The 16,305-nt window shown below is 43.6% G+C and overlaps 1 protein-coding gene across 3 annotated transcripts in view; it reads left to right on the top strand.

The window, feature by feature from the left end:
- The first annotated feature begins 683 nt into the window (after positions 1-683).
- Daam1 (dishevelled associated activator of morphogenesis 1) overlaps positions 684-16,305 on the top strand; it is a 188,100-nt gene continuing 172,478 nt past the window's right edge. For 2 of the 3 annotated variants that reach the window (XM_008839503.3, XM_008839501.3), the window contains exon 1: positions 684-815. The gene's annotated coding sequence lies outside the window, so the exon portion shown is untranslated. Of the gene's footprint in view, positions 962-16,305 lie in introns of all 3 variants that reach the window. The other variant, XM_008839502.3, reaches the window with a different exon arrangement.

Raw genomic sequence — 16,305 nt, 5'->3', positions numbered from 1 at the left:
GGGACCACAGACCTCTCCTTTTCCGGCTGTCGTTTTTTGCCCCTTTTTTTTTTTTTTTTTTTTAAAAAAAAAAAAAAAAAAAAAAAAAGATGAAAGAAAAAGGATCACTGAACTAAGTGTGGTGCAACGGACATCTCCCTTTCCGGCTGGCGTTGTTTGAGCCTTGGGCACACGGGTAAATGCCAGCCGGGCATTTAACCTAGTAACCCCGGGAGTCCTAGGAACTGGTGGCTTTGAGTGGGAAAGGCAAAGAAAGGCTTTAATAAACCCTTCCCAGCTGGGGGCAGGAGAGCCCGGCTGATGATCAGAGTTGCCTGACCAGTGAGCTCGGGTCCAGGACCACTCGCGGCCCTTGCAGCCCGCAAGGGATGAAAAGAGGTCAAGTCAAAGGTCACAACCACAGGGTGCCCCTTCCTCTCACCCAGGCTGTCCGCAGTCCAGCTTCGGATCGACCACCTCTGGCTTTTGGAGGCAGGAGGGCGGAGAGGGGGCGGGTCCGGGGAGGCGGGGTTGGGGAGGAGGGGGGAGGGAATGGAGAGTCCGACGTGCACCTCTGGAAATGTAGTTCTTCAGGGCCAGGATAGCGAAACCTTTTCAGCTAGCCTACAGAATAAGAACTACAATTCCCAGAAGTCTGCGGGCGCGGCCGGGGAGTTCATGCGCAGTAAGCGCCACATTGTACCCTATCAGGAGAGGAGAGGGTGATGTCACCTGCGAGTTGGTAACCTACGAGCGGCTGTGAAGGAAACTGTTTAACCGGATCCCATTGTACCGGGAGCGCAGAACGGCCTTTCCAGCATGCAGGGGCTGCTCAGGTAAGGGGGACGGGCCGTGTCGCCCGCCGCGCTCATTCATTAGGTGGCCGCGCGCTGCGGCGCGGGGATGGGCATGCGTGTTCTGGCGGCTTGCTGGCTGCGCGACGCGCCCTCCCTCCGCTTGCCCGGAGCTCAGCGGCCAGTAGGTAAATATTAAACTCGTCCTTCAGGTTGGGTCTGGTTGGGAACGGGACCGAGACAGCTGCGGGCTGCCAAGCTGGGCTTTGGAAAATGGCTGCAAGCACGGCACTGATCGCGGCGAGCCGGGAGAAAGGCGTCGGCGCGGACGGGGTCCTCCCTCTTTCCCTCGGCTGGGAAGCCTGGGAGCCCGCCGGGTACCACTGGCCGCTCGGGGCTGGGGCTGCGGACACTGCGGCAGAGGCCCGGAGCTCGGAGTGGCGGAGGGGACACGGCGGTGGTGGGGAAGGAGGGCCCCCCGGGCCGGGTCCACGTCCCAGTAGGGCCCCCCGTCGTCCTGGCACCTCCGCGTCCAGCCCTACTGGAAACCGAGAGGGTGGCTGGAGTCCAGGCAGTGTCCGAGCTTGCTGTTTGCAGAGAGCAGAGGGGAGCCGGGAGCTGCGGAGCCCGAGAGCGGGGTCGGCGGGCAGCGGAGGGAGGCTGGCCGCGGTGGACCGGATTCCCGGCCCCACGGAGCACCGTCGCCTCGCGTCCTGTTGCTGAGGGCACGTCTCAGCCTTCGCTGTAGGGAATTGGGCTCTGCAAAAGGGCTCCTGGGGCGACCTCAGAACCCCAGGGGTAGGGGAGTGTCTGGTAATTAATGATAAGGTTTGCTGTGGCGGCAGCAAGGCCAGATAATCGGGTCTGCCCATCTAGTGCCAAAACCCTACTGTTTGTGATCGACTTGTTCTCTAATTGGAGACGTGAGCTAGGAGAGACCCTACAACTCTGGATTTTCTTCCCTCTTCTCTGTCAGCTTCATAATTCGTTCGGTTACTCATTCATCAAACCCTGCTTTCGTCTCTTTGCACGTTGTTCACTGCCTGGGTTTGATGAGTTCTGTCTCTTGTCCCCATAAAATATTTTAGTGTGTTCAGGAATAGATTCCTGTTCTCCAATCCCCTCTCCCCATTGTCAACCTGGGGCGGGGGCGGTGAATCATCAAAAGCAAATGCCACCCGGTGGTTTTGCCTCCATTGAATGAATTGGTAGTTTCTTGAGATTCGAGCAGGACCCAGTGAATTGAAGCATAGTTTGCCTGCAAGACGAATCCGGTTGCCATGGCGACTCCTGCCTTCGGAATCTTAACTGCTCGCACTGCTGTTTCAATTCATTGTGGCTCTGCGGGCAGCTGGGAGGGCGTGGCCGGTGGGTGTGGTCAAGTGTTTGCCCTGGGCCCAGCTGCTCCCTCTTCCTCATCCCTTTCTCTGTTCAAGGACTCTCCTGTTCTCTAATAGCTTGGACACGGTTTTTGGACCCCTTTCCCTCTCACGTTCCCATACATCATCTTAAAGCGAACGGTTTGAGGCTTTTTTTTTTTTTTTTCCTGAGGCAAACTGAAAGTTGTAATTTGAAAGATATCTTTCCTCTTTCTAGCAAGCTGCATCTTCCCCCTTTCCCCCAAATATGGGTGATAGTGTTGGAGGCACCTTCCTTAATAAGGGCACTCCCTAGTTCTGCAGTGGGCTCCTTCGTCGCCAACTGGCGCTGTTACCTGAAATGAAGGGGCAATTAATAATTGAAATTGAAGCTTGGAAGTCACTGGCATCGTCAATATTTTCATAAAATCTAAACTCCAACTGTGATGGTCCTTGAACGCGAGGCTTAGGAAACTGGGGTCTAGGAGCCCTGAGCCCCGCACAGGTTGCTGCCCTGGGGTTAACCCTTTGCCTCAGGGGCTCTATGTTATCTCTTTGGTGATATAAGGAGAGGAGTTTAGATATTTCCTAAAGGTGCTTCTACATGTAAAATCTGTGCCTGTAAAAATGACACCCTCCCCCAAACCCAGTCTCTGATATTGCAACAATCGGTTCTGAGAGCTGAGTCTTATGTATATTGCAAAATAGCCTGATTCTTGGGGCAGTGTTACAGAGTGGACAAGGTAGTTATAGCTATATTACTTTTTTTTTTTTTTTGGTCTTTTTGAGACAGGGTCTCCCTGTAGCTCCAGCTATCCTGGAACTCACTATGTAGAGGAGGCTGGCCTTGAACTCACAGAGATCCGCCTGCCTCTGCCTCCCGCGAATGCTGGGATTAAAGGTGCACGCCACCATGCCTGGCTGCTATATTACTTTTTAATTAATTTATTTATTTTGAGACAGAGTCTCACAGTGTAGCTCAGGCTAACCTCATGCTTGCTATGTAGACCATGTTGGCCTCAAACACACAGCAATCTACCTGTTTCTGCCTCCCAAGTGCTGTTATTAAAGGCATGTGCCACCATGCCAGGCTTATATTACTGTTTTTAAAATTTATAGTACTGTTTATACTACTACTATTCTAGTATCTGGACTTTTAATATTTAGTCAGAAATAATTGTCTAGATTCTGTGATTTGCAGATTCTTGATGAATGTAGTTATTTGTAACAATGGCACAAAAGATAATTAAATTACACTAAAATTTTTGTTTCCCGTCTGCTTGCATTTTATTCCAAGTGCATTATTTCACAGAAATGGGGGTGGTGCATATAAGAGTGTCTATGGGTGTGCATTCATGTGCAGGTAAATGCTTGGTTGTTGTGTGCCAAGTGGTTAACACTCATCATCATGTCTTCCCCATAAGGAAGCAATAACAGAAGTTAACGAACTATTTTTTCCTAAAATTTATCATCACAAGAAAATGCCCTTCATTTCTGTTTACTTGTCTCTGCTTCTCTGTGCTGAGCTACTTGTGGGCAAGCTCTTTGTCTGTCTTCACAGCATTTGGAACAAGTCTTTAATAAATATTTGTCTAATTAATATTAAGTAGCAGAATTAATTGGAAATCTAAGGTCTGTGTTCTTTCTCCTGATAGTGTTGTGTCATTCATTGTAATTCCCTCTTAATTTTCTGTCAAGCAGGTATAAAAATCAAACTCTCGTGTAGTAAAATTCCTTCCATGAGTTTGAAATATGATGTATTTTATATACCATTATTTTATAGTTATTTACTTTTGGAATACAGCCACCTACATAGGCTATTGTTTTCCTAGTTACAATTTCTTATTACCATAAAGCAGATATTGTTATTAGTTGTACTCTTCTGGGGTCAGATCATTTTCCCAGAAGGTGGATGGCAGGAAAGACAAGGCAAGGATAGCTAGAAACTTTGCTGATCTGCCAGTGACTTCCAGAAATGCTGGGAGACAGCAGTCCTCTCATCTGGGGTAGTTATTCTATATACAGGCTCTGTTGTTCTAGGCTGACCACATAAGAGAACATTTGCCCATTACTGGCAAGTCTGTTATGCAGTGGTCAGATCCTGTGCATTTTGGACGTGTGAACCATAGTGGGAAGGATGATAGAGAAGAGGTGTGGTGGGTCACGTCCTTTGGTGGAATTTGAATCCAAGCTTGCTTTCTTTAGGGGATAGTTCTGGTGTTGTGAATGTGCTTGTGGGTGGTTTTATTTGAGCTACTTTGTTTAAAAAGCTGTTTTTATTGTTAGTACTGTGGTTCCCGGGACAAATTAGGTGTATAAAAACAAAACACAGTTAAGACAGAAACGGTTTCATTTTGTAAATATTTGGAGGATTGCTTTGGCTTCAGAACCTTAGGTTCTTCTGGGCAAACACTTCAGAGTTACAGCTGTTGGATCAGAGGAAACAATTCGCCTTTCTCACAAAGCTTCGTACCCCTGAGAGCTCCAGGTGTTTGGTTCAGGAAATGGCCAACAGAACTCTGGTGTTTCCAAGTCTTAAGTCTATTCTAATAGTGCGGGGGGAGAAATACAAACAAACCCCAAACCAGAAAGAACTTTGCCAACTTAGGTCAGCAAACTTGTTTTCTCTCCAGGATCCCCTTGTCAAAATGAAAGCCATGTTTTTCTCTTGGGATGAGGACTGTGAATTACTGCCACTTGCTTTGGTGTTACAGTTTTTAAATTGGTGAAGGAGGAAATCTTCTAAGTTAATATCTCAGTTAAATAAACAGTCACAGCAAGCTTCCCTAGAAGTGCAACTGATGCATCGGTACCGTTTAATAAAATGGTCTAGATACCTGTTTTTCTTAGTGGCTTGTGAGCATATCATTGGCAGAATAGTCTAGGCAGGCTGGGCTTGGATATCTATCCTGAAGTTAGTTACCTAACAAGTATACTGTCTTAAGTAGATTGTGGCCTAGGCTGCTGGTAGAGACTGAAATTGAAGGATGGAATCTGTGGTGTCCCTCACTCCTCTTAAGTCCTCACCTCATTAGTAACCCCACTGAAAGGACAGATAAAGATGAGATGCGACTTGATGTTAATGACCTGTATTCCACCCAGCTGTACTGCAGAAAAAAAAAATGTTGCTTACCTTTTTAGTTTTGATTTCCTTTCCACTGTTCCAGGAGCAGAGAATAGAACATTTCTGAGAGAGTTTGCATTCATAGTGTCTAAGAATGGACTGAGTGTTGAATCCTCGGAGCACAGCAGCAGGTGTACCAAACCCTCCTCTCCCAATCTCCGTTAGCCTGGAGTAAGGAAAGAGGAGCTCGGTTGTTGTGAGCCTATTTTCCTCATTTACATTTAAGCCCCCTGGTTTTCACCTCTGGCTGTGACTTTCTGCTGCACTGGTTCCCCTCATCTGGAATATGTACCCCCTGACTCACCCTGCCCCACTTTTTTCGAGCCTTTTGTCTGACCACAGACACTCAAAACTCAGGTGATGCTAACAGTGCATGGAAGGTACTTATTTATTTATTTATTTATTTATTATTTATTTATTTACTTATTTATTTTATAGCAAGCCTTTTTGATATTTTATGTAGGCTATGTCATTCATCATTCAGAGAGACTTCACAAAAACTATTCAAGGCATTATTATAACCATTTTACTGATGAGGAACCTGAGGTGTGAAGTTAAGGAACTTGAGTAGCTCAAGTCAGCCTGTAAATGCCAGACTAGGTTGAGGACCCAGGCAGTCTAGTTCTGTCCTACCACATGTTACCTGGCTCTGATTTTCCAGCATGCTATCTGTTCATATCCAGCTTCTGATACAGAGCCCATCACTTTCTTTGTGTCCTATAATAGTAAGACAGGGCTATAGAAATTCTTGCTGTGCTGATTGAAAATAAAATTGGTTCTTAGAGACTGCTTTTCTGGAAGAGAAAATATGACAGATTTAAAATGTTATATTAAGACTGGAGCTGGCGAGATGACTCAGTGGTTAAGAGCACTGGCTGCTCTTGCAGAGGACCCAGGTTTGATTCCCAGCACCCACATGGCAGCTAACAGTCGTCTATAACTCCAGTTCTAGGGGCTCCAATGCCCTCTTCTGACCTCTGTAGACATTGCAACGTGGGTGCACTTGCATACACGTAAAATAAAAACAATAAATAGAATATTAAAAAATAAAATGTTATATTAAGTATATAATTTTTTTTTTCTGAGTCAGTGTCTTATGTATCTCAGGCTGGCCTCTCCATATGCAGCTAAGGATGATCTTGATTGTCCTGTCTCCATCTCCCAAGTGCTGGGGTTACATGCTTGTGCCACTATGCCTGGTTTATGCCAGGACCAAACCAAGGGCTTTATGCATGCATACCAGAAAAGCACTCTACCACCTGAGCTACATCTCCAACTCATAGTATTTGAATGATAAATCTTTTGATCTTCCTTTTTGCTATATGAAAGACAGCCACATTATTTGAAAAAGGAGATATTCTTATATTATGCATTTAAATCATTTGGGAGCTTATTCAGCCTATTTGTTAATGGAGATATTTTCATTGGGTTGAATTCTTCTTCAGGTAATAGGCTTCTCGTCCCCTAAAGGACTACAGATGTCCTCTAATAATTAAGAGTGCCTGCAGTATCTCAGTTTCCCTCCCCTTTAATGTAAATTGTGAAAATTCTTTTGGAAAGAAAATAATAAAAACTTAGGTGGTAGTTAAACACGTATATCCATAGGCATTAAAATAAATTTTTTTCTTCCCTACCTCAAAAGACTTATTTACAATATAGCAAATTTGGTTCCAAGTGAACAGTTGTAATTCTGTTAAACCATAGTTACCATTGTGAATTAAATGTGGAAAGCCAGGGAAATAAGTTCCATTTCCAGTGTAGACAGTATGATTTCCTTACAATACACCTTTTCCTTTTGGCATAGGACTGAACATTGTGCCACATTAACAATATTTGATGCAGACAATTGGACTAAAACAGAAACTGGTAGCTTAGAGAAATAATAGGAAAGTTGTACCCTAATAGCAGATTGCCAGGAAGAGAAAAATGCAAACAAAAATGTTGTTTGCTATTAGGCTCTTGAAACATAATGCTCATTTACCAGACATTGACTTGGGAAGCTTTCTTTCCCACCCTGTTCATTTTGTTAAAGTTCTTAAGTATGTTATTTACCTTTAGCAAGAACCTGAGTTTCTTCCCTTCTATAAATTGCACCAGGTTTGGAGTTGAAAGTTGCTTGCATTCCTGCCAGGCACACAATTATGGTGACCTATTAAACTGGGATTTGTCCTTTACATGTCTAAAGAAATACCTGCAGTACACCTGGCAAACACTGGCCATCCAATGGACTTTTTGATCTCAGACTTTAAAAAGTAGATAGCCCAGATACTAGCTTTGGGCATTGTTGGGGCAATAGGGATATCAGAGAGATATCCCTATTTTTAGAGATGGGCTCTTAGAGTCTAGCTGTTGGTTAGGCTTTGTTTGTTAGAGACACACAAACTAGGTCAAGAGCATAGTTAGGTTAGCTTCACCTTACTTTGGAGGCATAAACTGCACCTGTAACCCTAGTCTCTGTCTCTGTCTCTCTGTCTCTGTCTCTGTCTCTGTCTCTCTCTCTCTCTCTCACACACACACACACACACACACACACACACACACACACACACACCCACACACAATCATCTTAATACTTTGGCTGCAAAGGAGACAAAGAATAGATAGTGTATCCTGGCTATTTCAGAGCACAGGGCCATCACTATCAGGGGCAAAAGAAGGTGTCATATTATAAATGACCTGACAGGGCCCTTCATTTCTTCTTCAGACCCTGTAAGCCAGAGGCAAGGCTTTGGTAGTCGTTTGCCAAGTCATTATTGAGTTGTCTAATTGCAAAAACTGGGTCAGAACTAGAGGTAGCTTACTAAAAGTTCACCAAAGCCCCCATCTTTTCCTTTCCTGGGAGTGAGGGGTGTTATCAGTATGTTTTGGTTCTCCTTTTGGGGTTTGCCTTCCCTGCTAAAGTCTCTAGGCCTGTAGAAGTAGCCCAGCCTACACTGTTAACGCACAAAACTCTGCAGATTTTCAATAAAGGAGAACAGTGGTCAGCAGCATTTATAGGATGACCTAGATTGTTCATTTGTGCTGGTACTTAAATATTTTTCATAGCAATTTGGCAAACTAAGCAGTAAAGGTCTAGACACAAGTTAAGTTAGAACCCACAGTTCTGTATCAAGAAGCTTAGACTACAGACCCTCCTAAACTTTGAGAATTCATTACAAACTTTACTGCAAGAAAAATTTTAAAAAGATTGGACTGATGAGCTGGGCATGGTGCTTGCTTGCAAGCCTGGGCTCCGTCCATGGAACCCAGGTAGAGGTGGAAGGAGAGAACATACTCCTGAAAGTTGTTCTCTGACCTCTACACATGCCAAGGCATGCTTACCCACTATCCATCCCTGCAAGGCACTAAATAAGAAAATAAATAAAAATAGTAATAATAAAGTAAAAGAGATGGAGCATGTAAACCATTTAAAGGATTGTATTGCATCCCCTACTCTTGAAAGCAGGTGAAATTATGAATGTAAAGTGTCATAATACAGTTCTGCTCAAGGAAAACCATTTAAACTTAAAAAAGAGAGAGAGAATAGAGCTATAGTTAACCCAGTATTAGTGGCTGTTACTGGATTCAGAATGGTGGTGGCAAAAAACCCAAGGATACTTGTGTTTTGTTTGTTCACCCTGTTTATGTGTGGCAGTCTTGTTTGTCTTAGACTTCCCTCTCCATTGCTTAGCACTCAATGGTAATTTGAACTAAAAGTCAGAGAGCATGAAGAATAAATAAATGCTGGGGATTGAAGCCAGTAGCTGAGACTAGCTGCTGTGTGTTCTCAAAGGTTAAATGGACAGGCCTGCTTTTATGTTTTCCTATTTTTGAAATCAAGAATACAGACTAGATTGGGCTGGAAAAACTCTGACCCATTTAGGGCCTCAGAGTCTGTAAGTAGGAAACATTTGTAACTGTAGAAGTTCAGGTCTATGGAACTCTCTTGCCTGTGACATTTTCTGTCAAAAGGTTGGTTAAAAATTAAAACAAAGCCACATACATATTATTTTAATTTGACCCAATTTCTTCTTTGGCCATGACTGAGTTATTCTGCCTTTCCCTACTGCGTCCTCTGGGCTGTAATTTGCAAGCCCTGTTCTCAGGGCCTTCCAGTGGGGTCATGGGGCTTTTTCCACTTGGCCAGAATCAGTATCAGGGGAGCCATAGTTACTGGTCCTTTGGAGGAAGCAGTCCTCCTGAACCCTGAAGCCTCCAGCCTAGAATCGGGAGTTGAGTGGTCTCTGAGAGAGTGCTGAGATGTCTCTCCAGCCCCAGTTGTTGTTATTTTTAAATAACAACACTGTATTTCTAGCAGGCTCAGGTTGTTTTTCTGATGGAACAAGTTGAGGGAAGTAGGGGAGGGCAGGGAGTTATTGGATTTCATTTATCTTATCACTGGTTTCCCTCTGGATTGCCTTTGTTTACAGTGTCTCTTCAGGCCAGGAATTCCTCTAACAGAGAGCATGCACACACTTACACACTTGGGGGTATGCTTCCATCAGGGAGCATGCACACACTTACACACTTGGGGGTATGCTTCCATCAGGGAGCATGCACACACTGGGGGAACGGGCCTATAGGGGATTCCTTCTTCAGTTTCTATTTGGTTTTCTTCTATAACTTGATCTGAAAGGAGGAATCAAGGTACAGAACTTTCTTTAAAAATAACAACAACTGGGGCTGGAGAGATGGCTCAGTAGTTAAGAGCATTGGCTGTTCTTGCAGAGGACCCAAGTTGAATTCCCAGCACCCACATGGTGACCAACAACCATCCATAATTCCAGTTCCAGGGAATCTGACAATCTCTTCTGATCTCTGGTGTTGCATGACATGGGTGCACCTACCTACATGCAGGTAATACACGCATACACATAAAATAAAAAAGTAATTAAAAAATAACAACATAGGTACACAAACTTGACTTGACAGACCTTAACATATATGACAAATGCATGAAGTCCTGTGGGTAGGCTATGGGGAGGTGCAAATAGGGAAGGGGGGAACTAAATATGATCAACATGTATGGTATAAGATCCACAAAACTCAATAAAAATATATTTAAAAAATTTAAAAATAAAAATAAAACACCCTTTTATGTTGGAAAAGAGATTTTGTGGTGCTGGGGAATCAAACCCAGGATCTCATGAATCCTGGGCAAATGCTTTATCATTGCCCCCCTCCCCCCAAGAGATCTTCAAGCAATGAAGTGGGCCAAATGTGTTAATAATTTTTCTGCTGAAGAAAAACATAACATTATGACTTAAATTTAACATCTGTGTATGATTTATGTTTGGTTGGTCAAGAGCTCAGACATGAATGTTTGATACCTTAGATGAACGCTCTCCACCTGTTGGTTAGTGCTTTGCAGTCACACAGAGGAGAAAAAAATGCCAGTGGATGTCAGGTTCGGATTTGGTTGATCTTGGTGATTCTTTTAAACTTTCTGGGCCTCCATCTCTTCATCTGTACAAAAGTGTGTTAACAAAGAACACCCGAATGAAAATTCTGGTGTTCAAATATGCATCTTAGCAGTAATGACCTAATTTACATGGCACTGTATAATATCGGTGTAACAACATCTGTTGGGTTTTCCTGTCCAGTTTCCTACCCTGCCCCCTGCCCTGGCACATGGACTTGAGTCCTGTTCCTGGATGGGAAATTACCCTCCCCCCCCGCCCCCAATCTGATACCAAACTCTTACTTTCAGGAGCTCCTTGGGATATAAGGAATGAGACTAGACAATGTTTTTTGGTGATCACCACATTTTGCTTCAATTGGTAATCTCTTTAAGCCAGAGTACTACCAGTGGTCCACAGGCCCAGTGTCTCCAACCAGGGGGCTTTGTTTAGATAGCAGTGTTACTTTTTTTTTTCTTCTTGAGACAGTATATATACCCCGTCTCATGTATACCAGGCTGGCTTTGAATTCCTGTTTAGAGGAGTATGACCTTGAACTTCAAATCCTCCTGCCTCTGCTTCCCAAGTACTGGGATTGCTGGGATGTGCTACCACACCCAGTTTATATGGTACTGGGGACTGAACTTAAAGCTTTGTACATTCTAGGCAAACATTTTGCCAACTAAGCTACATCCATAGCCCAGAGTGCTTTAAAGCACAGAATGACTTAGGTGAGCATTTGTACTCTGATTCGTTACCCTACCTACCCCTGTGTCTCATGCACAGCTACTTAGTTTGTGTGGCATTTCTTTATTTCCTTGACCCTTGTTGGCACTAAATATGTAATTCCCTCTAAAAATGTTATTACATTTATTGTGTGTATGTGCATGCCTGCGCATGCACATTCCTGTATGCATATGACACAATGTACAAATACTTATCCATGTAGAGTTCAGAGCACAACCAGTGGGAGTCAGTTCTCTCCTTCCATCATGTGGGTTCCATCCGGGAACTGAACTCAATTTATCAGTCTTAGTGGCAGGTGTCCTTACCCTCTCACTGAGTCATCTTGCTGTCTTGAGTGTAGAATTATTATTATTTTATTTTATTTATTATTTTTATTTTATGTGTGTGAATGTATCCTTGCATGTATGTAAGTGCACCTGTGTTGTGCAATGCCCACGGAGGACAGAAGAGGCCATCGGATCCCCTGGAACTGGAGTTACGGACCGTTGTTAGCTGCCATGTGAGTACTGGGATTCAAACCTGGGTCTTCTGCAAGAACAGCCAGTGTTCTTAACCGCTGAGCCATCTCTCCAGCCCCGAGTGTAGAGTTATTTTAAACCAAATTATATTGGGATAAGAGTTTCTTCAAAGGTTTATCCAGCAGGGCACTGGTAGATCACCTATTCTTCTTCTCTGACCCCATTTCTCAACCTCAGCACTACTGAAAATTGGGCCTGGATAATGCTGCTGTGAAGGGCAGTGCTCTGAAGTTTAGGATATCAGTTCAGCAGCATCTCTGGCCTGGGTCCCCCGGATGCCTATGGCTCCCCACCACCATGGTTGCAGCCCCAAACCCAAATGTCTCCAGACACGTCCACGGGCCTCTCAAGGGGGCAAAATTGTACTCTTTAGAGCCAGTCAACAGTTTTTAGATGGCCTAAGAGCTTTAAACATTGAACCAGCCTTGCATATTTAGGGAGAAATTGGATTTCATTTGGGAAACTGAGCTGCCCTGCTGTTTCTATTTATTTGGGCAGTTGGCTAGAGCCAAGCAAAGGTCAGTGGATTAGATCCACCGAGGTCACTTCTCCATTCTTCCATGACCACAGCCTGGGAGGCCAGCCGCATTTTAAGGACATGTTCTTGGTCACAACAGGGGACTCTGTGAAATGCTGGTGGTGTGTCAGGGTAAGTCCACCAGAACCAGTGAGTAAACAGCTTTGAAGCCCATGGCCTGGGTTGGTAGGTCAGTTATGTTATCTCTGGATAAGGGGGATGAGGCTTTGGGGAGAGGTGAAGTCAACTGTCATTATTGTCAAAGGCCAAAATGCTTTTTAAAGAAAGCCTTCAAAAATGACATCTCAGATCAGCAGTGTGGGAAGAGCCCTGAAAAGAATTAACAGAATGATGTTTCATTTTTTTCTCCCTCTGGACAAGAATGTCTTTTAAATTTCACTTTATAAACATGGGGCTTTGGCAGCTCCCAAACTTGCTTTTCAGGGTACAAAGTGAAAATACTGTCAGATTTTAGTTAACTGACCTAAGTTCCTTTCTTGAGCTGCTAATGCAAAGATAATGTTTGGGGAGGCAGAGTTTTAGTTCAGCAGTAAACCATGGCCTGGAGAGATAGCTCAGTGATGATGTACTTACTATGTATGAATGAGGACCTGAGTGGGATTCTGTAGCATCCACAGTGGTGTACATTGTAATCCTAGCACCAGGGAGGTGGACATAGGTGAATCCCTGGGACTCACTGGCCAGCCAGCTTCACTGAATTGGTGCAATCCAGGTTTAGTGAGAGACCCAGTCCCCCCAAGAATAAGGCGGAGAGCAATGGAGGAAGACTTCTGGAACATGACCTCTGGCCTACACACAGAAACCCATGTAAATGCACCCAAGTGCATGCATGCACATACCTACAGGGATATGTATGTGTACCACACACAAACTACAGAGACTTGTTAAAAAATAAGTGAACCACAGTTCCGTTTGAAGGAATAGGTGGGATTTTTGAGGATATGCATACCTCTTCTTGAAGTGTGCTGGTCTGTTCTTTTATTTTCTACTCTAGACAGGCATTAGGTATTTCCATGGTGGATTTGAGACTGAGATGTCTCAGGAGACTCATTTGGGACATCTAGGGCCTCAGCTCCAGGATTATCAGTTTCCCCAGGAAGAACTAACACAAAAATATAGGAAGACCAGAACCCAAACCAAGACTCTTGGGGTTGGGAAGTGTGAGTTTCCTTGCACATGTGTCCTAGGGGTGGCTGCCTGTCTGGTTAGACATCTAGCCTTAAGAGTTTCACATTCATTTTGTATGAACATTTTTAAACTTTTTATTTAAAATGTTTGCATTTGTAAGAAAGTCTTTTGCAAGTGGTATAGTTTATACTGTATAATATACCTGGCTCGTTGCTTCTCATAAGCTTGGAGCTTTACTCTATCTTGGCAGGTTTTACTGAGAAACTTGTAAGCCCATGGAAGTTATCCTTTCCCCACAATGTTGCCCTGGGAAGATTCCATATACACTTTAACCCATTGTTTATAAGAAAAGGTAACAGAAGCCACCAGGTCACAATTGCTTAACACTTCCAGCTTCCTTGAGATAGAACTGGGTGGAAGAGTAGTCCTAAGTACCCTTCCTCGCCTCTATTCTAGAAGAGGCTCAGAAGTAGTCTAGAAAGACTCTGGGTTATTTCACAGTTAACTCTGGCTCTCTGAGCTGGCTTTCTCTGGCTTCATAGAGATGGGGAGACTTGTTTGCTGCATTTCCTTCCTGAGCCAGTGCTTTATGCCAGCACCACATTCTCATAAAAGATTTTGTCTTTGGCCCAGTTATATGGACCAAAGGGGAGGGGAAGGTGTAGAATAGAATGGCTTTGTAATTTTTTAATTTATATATGTATTTATTATGTCTGTGTGCATGGGGGGGCACAGAGGGGAGACAAGCATGCACATTGGGAGGTCAGAGGACAACTTGTAGAGCTGGTTCCCTCCCCCCACCATGTGGGTCACAGGGATCAAACACACTTGTCAGGCTTGGTAGCAATGCCTTAACCCTCTGAGCCAGCTTATTGTCCTTAAAATGACTTTTTTAAAAAAAAATAGAATTTCAGTCTCAGATTTCTAGCAAGCCTAGCAGAGACAAGAAAATGATGAACTTTTAGGGGAGCATACATAATAATCCCTTGGTTCTCCCATAAGCCATGGAAGCAACACCTAAAAACACCATTTATTCATTTGCCATGTAAAAGTGTTTTTGATGTTGGTTGCGGACAAATCGGAATGCTGTGTTCTTAGGGAGACTCCCTGCACCTTTCTCTTTGGAATACAGAAGTCGTGCTCTATCTAATCAAAATTCAGATACTCTTCTGTCTTAGTGTCTAAAATAAACAGATGACCTTGGTTGATAGGGAATTTCTCTCAGAAAGGCTCTTGGCCTCCATAGTGAGTTCTCATGCTTTGCTTATTTGGAGTTTCTCCAGCTTTTTAAGTTTTTCTTTTACATTTATTACTCTGTGTGTGTGTGTGTGTGTGTGTGTGTGTGTGTGTGTGTGTGTGCATGTGTGCCAGTGTGCCATTGCACACGTGTGGAGGTGACAGGACAGCTTGGAAGAGTCTGTTCTTTCCTCTGCTGTTCGGGTCCAAGGATGGAACTTGGGCCTGGCGGCAGGTGCCCTTACCTACTGGTCCATCTGGTCTGCCCATGTCTGTGCCTTTTCAGAGGAATGTTTACAACATCAGTTATAGGAAACAATAATCCACAATCTCAAAAGAGTTTCTTCATTACTTGTTGTACCTGCAGTTAAGTTGCCACCTTCCCTGCAGTTCTAGAAGTGCTGACTTTGAGTCTTGGATGCCAAAGTTTTCTAACTAGATTTCAAGGAATTTGTTAGCATGACATGGTATTAAAGGAAAATGATGGTTAAAAAAGAATATGAGGCTTCTTTTGGAGGATGATGAAAATGTTCTGGAAGTAGTAAAAATGGTTATATAATTTATCAGTAGACTAATGCTCACTGAACTAAACGCTGCGTGGGATAGTTTATGGAATTATAAAGTGTATCTCAGTAAAGTTATCTTTAAAAGACAAAGAACCAGACTAAGAAGCTTCATAATTGATTTTCAGTTCTTACAGACAGTGCTGTTCCACTGCTACCTTTGTGCACATCTCCATCCTTCTCTACACAGATGCATGCTATGGACAAAGGATCGTTAAGAATGGTTGTGGTAGTTTCTTAATATTTATAGACCACCTGAAATATGGAAAACTGCCATACAGAAATTCCTATTGTAGTAGCATGTGGCCTATATTTTTCTCAGGTATTCTAATAATTTTGTTCTGTTTACACTGTGCAATGCTGAAGTACAGTTTGGGTGATATATTTGGTTTAGTCATGATCTACTTTAAACGTGTTCCATCTGATTGTTTTGCAGGATTTTTCTACTATAGAAATCTTTACACTATAAAAACCATTCAAGTATGAACTCTTGCCTGTAAAGCTATGTGTTGATAAGACATATCATATTTATTAGAGATCATGTAGCTCAAGGTTTCTCACACTTGGATTCATGATCCTCTGAGAAACCCTGTGTTAAAAGTTAAATGGCTGAATGTTCAGAGAGTCATTTGGTGCCAATGGAAGTAGAAACTTGTGTGCAAAGGTAGTTCTTGAGAGACTGTAGCGTTACTCAGGTAAAAGATATTATTCAGGAACATTGGTTTTACTGCTCTGTAATAACTTACCTCAAACTTAGTGGCTTAAAACAGCACCAGGCAGAAGCCTGGGTATGCCCTGGTTAGATTCTCTGAGGAGAGTCAGCAAGCTAAAATCCAGGTGTTAGCCAAGGCTGCTGTACTCATCTGGGGCTCAGGAGCTTCTTCTAAACTCACTGGTTGTTGGCAGAATGTATTGCCTTATGGTAAAGGACCAAGAACTGGT

Source organism: Nannospalax galili, unplaced genomic scaffold (genome assembly GCF_000622305.1).
Source record: "Nannospalax galili isolate Female #2095 unplaced genomic scaffold, S.galili_v1.0 scaffold336, whole genome shotgun sequence".
Classification (NCBI taxonomy): Eukaryota; Metazoa; Chordata; class Mammalia; order Rodentia; family Spalacidae; genus Nannospalax; species Nannospalax galili.
Note: the sequence above shows the minus strand (reverse complement) of the source record. Positions and strands in the feature narration are given on the sequence as shown.